Source organism: Bos taurus, unplaced genomic scaffold (assembly GCF_002263795.3).
Source record: "Bos taurus isolate L1 Dominette 01449 registration number 42190680 breed Hereford unplaced genomic scaffold, ARS-UCD2.0 Leftover_ScbfJmS_852, whole genome shotgun sequence".
Classification (NCBI taxonomy): domain Eukaryota; kingdom Metazoa; phylum Chordata; class Mammalia; order Artiodactyla; family Bovidae; genus Bos; species Bos taurus.
Genome location: NW_020192145.1, coordinates 23,934 through 32,330, shown reverse-complemented (window position 1 = coordinate 32,330; position 8,397 = coordinate 23,934). Strand labels below are relative to the sequence as shown.

At 43.9% G+C, this 8,397-nt stretch overlaps 1 non-coding gene across 1 annotated transcript; it reads left to right on the top strand.

Annotated features, from left to right (window-relative positions):
- Nucleotides 1–5,396: 5,396 nt before the first annotated feature.
- LOC112445771 (U6 spliceosomal RNA) lies at nt 5,397–5,503 on the top strand. The gene has a single exon (XR_003033779.1). It is a non-coding gene; the product is annotated as a U6 spliceosomal RNA (small nuclear RNA).
- The last annotated feature ends 2,894 nt before the right edge of the window (nt 5,504–8,397 follow it).

The window sequence follows — 8,397 nt, the reverse complement described above, 5'->3', positions numbered from 1 at the left end:
AAATAGGTTCATTTCAGTACTGTTTTTCCTAGATTCTGTATCTATGTGTGGTGCGTGCATGCTGAGTCACTTTGGTCGTGACATTGGTCATATAGACCCCATAGACTGTAGCCTGCCATAATGCATACCATACATGCATTAATATACAATATTTGTTTTTCTCTTTCTGACTTACTCACCTGCTCTCTTTACTCCTTCTCTACATCTGTCCTTGGAGGCTCACCTTCTCCAAGGAGCTTGAGTGTTTCAACCCTCAGGGACAGGGATTTTTGTCTCAGCTGCATTCCTGAAGCCATTATCATGCAGACCCCCAAACTCAGCACTGAACATATGCTCTTCAGGACTAGTTCTGTGATGAGATGTCAGCCCCTGGAGAATCAAGCTGGAATTCCACATCCTACTGAATCTATGCTCCTGCTAGTAGATCCATGCATGTTAGCTGTGACTTTTCTGGGAAAGAATAGGCAAAACTCTGGTTAAACACAGCCAGTCATTGGAATCCAAGAGGAAAGGGGGAAGGAGTGGGAATTTGTCTTCTTGTGTTGGAAGTTTTTCTGTTGTTTCAAGATCCACGTACAGTCAGCATATTCATGTTGCTCTAGGATTAGCACAAGGTAAGAGAACAAACAGAAGCCTTCCTTTGTGCTATTTTAGGAACAAGGAAAATAAAATAATACCTTCCAAATGGAGGAACAGCCTAGCTTTCTGTGACACAAGAATGGGCTCGTAACACCTCGGCTGTAACAGTTTCATATGGAATCCTATTACAGTGCAGAGTATATTTATCAGTGTATTTGAGGAACCCTTTCTCCTAAGTCCCCCCAGGGGGAGATCCACAGGCCCAGGCAGGCTTCTTTCAAATTCTCCTATTCCACCCTGGCAGGTCCCAGGGATTCCCCCGCCCCACCACCTCTCCTCCTGGTAATTGTCACCACCTCCCCAAGCTGTCAAGTTTCTCACCCCTTCCTGAGGGGCTCTGGAGCCAGGTCTCTTTATGCCCACCTGTTGGACTGCACCTCACAGGCCTACAAAGCCTGCATTTGCCCAGCTTCAAGACTGAAGAAAGCCTGGATTGGGCAACAGAGGGCTTCTCTGGTGGCTCAGAGGTGAAGAATCCACTAGCAATGCAGGAGACACAGGAGATGGGGGTTCGATCCCTGCACCAGGAAGATCCCCTGGAGAAGGGAATGGCAAACCCTCTCCAGTGTTATTGACCAGAGAATCCCATGAACAGAGGAATCTGCCAGGCTACAGCCCATAAAGTTGCAAAGAGTCAGGCCTGACTGAAGTGCCTTAGCATGCACACGTGCATCAGGCAACAGAGACATCAGTGGTTTGACAGATGGGGAGCTTCTGTGTCTGAAGCAAAGTCCTGGAGCGACCTCCCACCCTGTGCAGCAGACACCTTCAGGACGTGGCAGCAGTCTTTGCTCCTTGTGGAGGGGTAGATTGCCAGTTACAGGGGAGTTGATATCAGATGGGCTCATTGATTACCAGGGAAACCAACAGAAGGGCACACACCTCACCGCCCCTTTGATAAGAACAATCACTAGCTGGCGCCCAAGGCAAGTATGTAGGAAGGCCAGAGTAAGTGTAAATGAAGCAGGCACTGGTCGAGCAAGGGACGGACAGAGAGCAAGGGAACAGCCATCTTGAGTGGGCTAGTCAGCCACCACCCTTCCTGGTTGTCCCTGAAAAAAAGCTTGTAGACCCTCTTCATTTTAAGACTTTAATGCCCATCATGACAAGAGGAAAGACAAAATATGGGGAATTACATGCATGTGTGTGTGTGTCCAGTGGCTAAGTTGTGTCTGACTCTTTGCAACCCCGTGGATTGTAGCCTGCCAGGCTCCTCTGTCCATGGAACTTTCCAGACAAGAATACTGGAGTGGGTTGTCATTTCCTCCTCCAGGGGATCTTCCTGACCCAGGGATCAAACCTGTATCTCCTGCATTGGTAGGTGGATTTTTTACCACTTGAGCCACCTGGGAAGCCGGAGGAAATATACAAAGAGTACAAATTTAACAGTCTTGAGTTTGGTTCAGAGCATCTGATGATCTGGTTGAAATAACTGGAAATTTCTTTTATGTCAATATTGGGTGTTGTAAGCAGATAGGGGAGGGGGTCCCTGGAGAAAGAGAATCAAGCATGACCTCATTTTGGTCAAAAACATTTTGTGATCTAAGCCTGGCCACAATGCTTGTCCTTAAACAGGTCTCAGTCATTAATGATCTTAAGGGAAGAAAGGACTGCAGGCACGAAGGGAAAGCAGTCAAGAAACAATGGGTCTAGGACTCCCCTGGTGGTCCAGTAGCTAAGACTCTGAGCTCCCAATGCAAAGGGGCTGGGGTTCCATCCCTTGTCAGGGAACTAGATCCTGCATGCCACAACTAAGGGTTTGCATGCCCAACTAAAGATCCTGCATGCTGTATGATGTGGTCATTGAAAAAAATTGGTCCACATTAAAAAATAGAGGTGAGCAAGAAATAATCAACACAGCAACGGCCTGTTTTTGTTCTTTATTTCTCTTTAGCTCTGGGGTAAAACTATCAGTTGTGGGGGAAAGGCTAAGCAGAAAATTCTAGCCAGGGTTTTGAAATTTAAGTCCAAGATTATATAGATGGCACCATTCAGCCTCCCAAATATGTGACATAAAGTTGGGTTGTGCTGCCAAATGTGCACAGGACATTGAATTCCTATGGTCCTTTGTTAGTAGGGAGTATGAATTTACATTTCAAAGCATCCATGTCTGAACAAATTGGCTTCTAATGTAGTTTGCTGTAAAAAGCCAAACTATTTAGTACAAAGGGTTATACTCATGCACATACATATAGACTACATATATATATTTTTAAAGAATTTTTTGATGTGGACCATTTTTAAAGTTGTTTATTAAATTTGTTACAATATTGCTTCTGTTTTTCATTTTGGTTTTTGAGCAGTGAGACATGTGGGATCTTGGTCCCCCCATCAGGGATTGAACCTGCAGCCCCTGCATTGAAAGGCACAGTCTTAATCACGGCACCACCAGGGAAGTCCCTTTTGTTTAACTCTTAAGTAAAAACAAGAAGCCATTTGGCCCCAGTCTAACTATTCAGGGAAAGAAGTAAGTAGAATTACTCCTGTTGGAAATGCCACGTTAATTTATTATGCATAGCATGATCAAACAAGAGGCCATAAGACAGAACAAGCAGACTATGCTCTTTCAGAGGTAAAAGAGAAATGCAAAGATGCTAAGTCGTGGTCCTTCCTGAGAATTAATTTTGCCCCCAGGACTCTTAGTAATTAAGTCTTTTCATCTTGGAGGTATCAGAGGCAGAGGAGGGCGCACAGCACCAAATCCATGGCACAGAGTTCAACACACAGTATTCTACCTGGGGGCGTGGAATCAAAAACCCAGCACTGAGAAGGAGTCATGCACAGACACAAGACTTATGGAGGCAGTGAAGGGAAAGAAAATATATGGATTACATGTCATACCACTCTGGATGCAATCATTTTTCACACAGTAGAAACTGAGAGAGAAGATAAAGGAGAAAGACAAAGAAAAGTGGGGAGGGGCTTTCCCTGGTGGTCCAGTGGTTAAAAATCTGCCTTCCAATGCAAGGAACGAGGGTTTGATCCCTGGTGGGGGAACTAAGACCCCACAAGCCACAGGGCACTTAAGTTTTCAAGTCACAACTATTGAGCCTGGGAGCCAAATCTAGAGAGAAACCCATGCCCCACAGTGAAAGATCCCACATGCTGCAATTGAGACCCACCAAGGTGATGGCAAGCTGGAATCAAGATTGCCGGGAGAAATATCAATAACCTCAGATATGCAGATGACACCACCCTTATGGCAGAAAGTGAAGAGGAACTAATAAGCCTCTTGATGAAAGTGAAAGAGGAGAGTGAAAAAGTTGGCTTAAAGCTCAACATTCAGAAAACGAAGATCATGGCATCTGGTCCCATCACTTCATGGGAAATAGATGGGGAAACAGTGGAAACCGTGTCAGACTTTATTTTGGGGGGCTCCAAAATCACTGCAGATGGTGACTGCAGCCATGAAATTAAAAGATGCTTACTCCTTGGAAGAAAAGTTATGAACAACCTAGATAGCATATTGAAAAGCAGACATTACTTTGCCAACAAAGGTCCGTTAAGTCAAGGCTATGGTCCAGTGGTCATGTATGGATGTGAAAGTTGGCCTGTGAAGAAAGCTGAGCGCCGAAGAATTGATGCTTTTGAACTGTGGTGTTGGAGAAGACTCCTGAGAGTCCCTTGTACTGCAAGGAGATCCAACCAGTCCATTCTAAAGGAGAACAGTCCTGGGTGTTCTTTGGAAGGAATGATGCTAAAGCTGAAACTCCAGTACTTTGGCCACCTCATGTGAAGAGGTAACTCATTGGAAAAGATTCTGATGCTGGGAGGGATTAGGGGCAGGAGGAAAAGGGGACAACAGAATGAGATGGCTGGATGGCATCACCAACTCGATGGATGTGAGTGTGAGTGAACTCCGGGAGTTGGTGATGGACAGGGAGGCCTGGCGTGCTGCGACTCATGGGGCCACAAAGAGTCAGACACAATTGAGTGACTGAACTGAACTGAACTGAACTGAAAGGCGATGGCACCCCACTCCAGTACTCTTGCCTGGAAAATCCAATGGATGCAGGAACCTGGTGGGCTGCAGTCCATGGGGTCGCGAAGAGTTGGACACGTCTGAGCAATTTCACTTTCACTTTTTACTTTCATGCATTGGAGAAGGAAATGGCAGTCCACTCCAGTGTTCTTGCCTGGAGAATCTCAGGGACGAGGAAACCTGGTGGGCTGCGGTCTATGGGGTCGCACAGAGTCGGACATGACTGAAGCGACTTAGCAGCAGCAGGAGCAGCAGCATAGCCAAAAAATAATTTAAAATATTTTAAAAAAGAAAAGTGGGGCAAGTAAAGGTAAAATCAAGAAAGAGAAGGATGGAGCCTCCTCCTGGTCACCTGGCTGACCCCTTGTCAGTAACTCAGCAGCCACTCAGCATCAGCACTCTCTCAGTATCCCTGCTGTCTCCATGGTGATTTAATGTGATTCTGACGGATCTGACTAGTTCATGAATGCTTCCTGCAGCTGGGCACTGTTGTTGCCAACTCCATTTTCCAGATGAGAAAACAGTGCTTTCGAGATTGTTAACAAGTTGTCCCAAATCACCGAGTTGCTAAAATTGTGGGATCAGGCCATTGAACCTAGGCTGTTTCAGGCCCAAGCGTGTGCCCTTGGTGAGCAAAGTAAAAAATAAGATGGCGTTTAATGGAGGAGAACGTGAACATGTTTGAGTACTTAATATATACCTGGCATGTGATCCTCACAACAGTCCTGCAAGGGAGCTATCATTCCCATTTCATAGATGAAGAAATTGAGGCTCAGTGCTCACTTTGGCAGCACATATACTTAAATTAGAATCATACAAAGAAGATTAGCATGGTCCCTGCTCAAGGATGACATGCAAATTGGTGAAGCATTTCACGTTTTTATGGCAGAAACCATCACAACATTGTAAAGCGATTTTCCTCCAATTAAAAAATAGTTTAAAAAGTATGAATAAAACAGGGAAATTTCTTTAAAAATTGAGGCTCAGAGAGGTTAAGTAACTTATCTAAAGTTGCACTGAAAAGCCCCGGTCTGGGGCACTTCACCTCCTCTGTGTCTATGCTGAGAGTTTTATACTTTCTCTCTGAAATAAATCCTGTTTGCATGCTACCATGAAAAAGAAAAAGGCCAGGTCTCTCAGACTGCAAAGCCCATATTCCATTTGTTAAAAATATATATTGTTGTTTTGCTCCTGAGTTTTATTTATTTATTTATTTGGCTTCTTCAGGTCTTCACTGTGGCATGTGGAATCTAGTTTCCTGACCAGGGATCAAACCCAGGCCCCCTACATTGGGACTAGTGTCTTAGCCACTGGACCACCAGGGAAGTCCCCCATACTCTTTCTTATTCTTTCTTCCAGATAGAATTCTCAGGAATTTCACGGATTGAACTAAGTAATTAAAAATCTCTCCTTTAGATATTTTTAGTTCTGCATGTCTAAACCAAACACCTAGTGTATTTGTCAGAATTTGAAAGAAGTCTATTAAAGACTGCTTGCAAGAAAACCACTGTATAAAATATGTTTTATAAGTTCTTCTGTTTTAATTAATTAGGTTTTCTAAAGTTTGAATTAAAAAAAAGGAGACAGAAACCAGTTTTTAATGATTTAGAATTAGGATTCATGAATACACCGGATTCTTCCTTGGTACAGGGGAAAGCAGAGAATAAATGTGGTGGGAAACTATGAGGGTCCAGAGATTCAGACTTTAGCCTGGAAGAGACATTAAAGAGGTACTTCAGGGGCTTCCTGGTGGTCCAGTGGCTAAGACTCTTCTCCCAATGCAGTGGGTGTGGGTTTGATCCCTGGTCAGGGAACTAGATCGGACATGCCACAAGGAAGATTGATCTTATGTGCTGCAACTAAGACCCGGTGCAGTAAAATAACTACTTAATAAATAAAATAAATATTTAAAAGAAACCTCAATTATTAAAAAAAAAAAAAAGATGCAATTCTAATTTATTTTAGAAATAGCTTGAGTGTCTGCTAGACAACAGTAGAGCTAAGGCCAGAACCTGGGGTTTCCCAATTCTTAAACCATTGTTTTTTCTTAAACATGAACCATAAATTGCTTTAGAGAATACTCCTTTCTCCTCCTCTCTTAATCCAGATAGGGGGAAAAAAAGTGAGAAAACTTAAAGACTATTAAAAAACAATCAGGACATTAAGAATCAAGTAATCCTGGAAAGAGGTCAAACGGTAACCACAGAGGCTGGAGTTAAGGGGAGGAGCAACAGGCAAGATAAGGTCTTATCTAAAGCAATTAGAGTAAGCAGGCAAGCTTTTGTTACTTGTATTTAGCTGAACACTGTGAACAGAAAGCTTTTTGAAATCCTTGGCTAAATCAAAACCTGGAAAGTGAGGACCTCTAACCTTCATGAAAAAAAAAAGCTGAGTGTGAGACAAAAAGGTATTTGTTTTTATACTTAACTTGGGAGGGAAAAGGAAAGAAAAAACAAGATGTCAGTTCAGCTGGGTCGCAATTCCAGCCCTGGGAAGCCCAAAGCCCACCCCTCTTGGTTTTCTTTTTAAGGATAGCATTTTTTCCCTCCCTTGGTCAAGTTCAATGTGTAGGATCTTAGTTCCCTTACCAAGGATCAAACCTTCACCCCCTGGAAGCGTGAAGTCTTAACCACTGGACTGCCAGGGAAGTCCCGCCCGCCCCACCTTGGTTTTTGTGAATAGTCCTAAAGGGCTTTCTTGGTTTCTAGACTACTGAGATCTTGCTTCCATGTGTAAATTGAGTCCAATTTCCTAAAGAGATGGAAGGCAGGCTTTACATCCCAGTAATAGGGAACAAATTTGATTGGGAATGGCTGGGTTACCATCTAACACTGACATGTCATTTTCCCCTGCCCGGGCTCAGCTTCCATCCATCCGGCTGGCTTTTCTTTCGTGGTCTTATTTCTTTCCTTTCTGCCCTCTGCCCCTACTCCCCTCTCCTTGCAGGAGCAGAAACAAGAAACTCTTCCTCTAATCTCCAGCCTGGCAGGTTTTCCTTCCCCTGGAGTCCAGGTGCCTGTAGCATTTGACCCTCAGTGGCTTTCCCTCAAGGAGACAGCTCCCTCCTTCCTCTTCCCAAAAAGGAATCATGGGGCCAGCTGTTAAGATTTCAAACAATCATTTTTTTCACGTCTTTACTCAACTTGGGAAAATTTCTGAAGTTTAAGGTGGCACCTGGATGTCCTGTAGTGCTTGTATTTTTTCAAGGCTTTGTTCTGTCTGGAATTTTATTACAATAACTAATGATGGGACTTCCATAATGGTCCAGTGGTTAAGACTCTGAGCTTCCAATGCAGGGGGTCACAGGTTCAATCCCTGGTCAGGGAATTAAGATCCCACATGCCACATGGTGTGGCCAAAAAGCAAAGCAAACAAACAACCACCACAACAAAAAACTAATGGGAATGAACATACCTTGATATTTACATAATTTTAATAAATCATCTTCGAAATGATAAAGCATTGGTATCAAATAGAGATTCACTCAGTCATATCCAACTCTTTGGGACCCCACAGACTGTAGCCCACGAGGCTCCTCTGTCCATAGGGTTTTCCCAGGCAAGAATATTGGAATGGGTTGTCATTTCCTCTCCCAGGGGAATCTTCCTGACTCAGGGATCAAACCTGTGTCTCCAGTATTGGCAGGTGGATTCTTTACCACTGAGCCACATGGTAAGTCTAGCTTCTATCAATGATTCACACCAAAAGTTGGTTCAGTGAAGCAGCTATGATGAGGCAGTGCTAGAATTCAAAGGGGAATCAGGTACCCTTGAAAC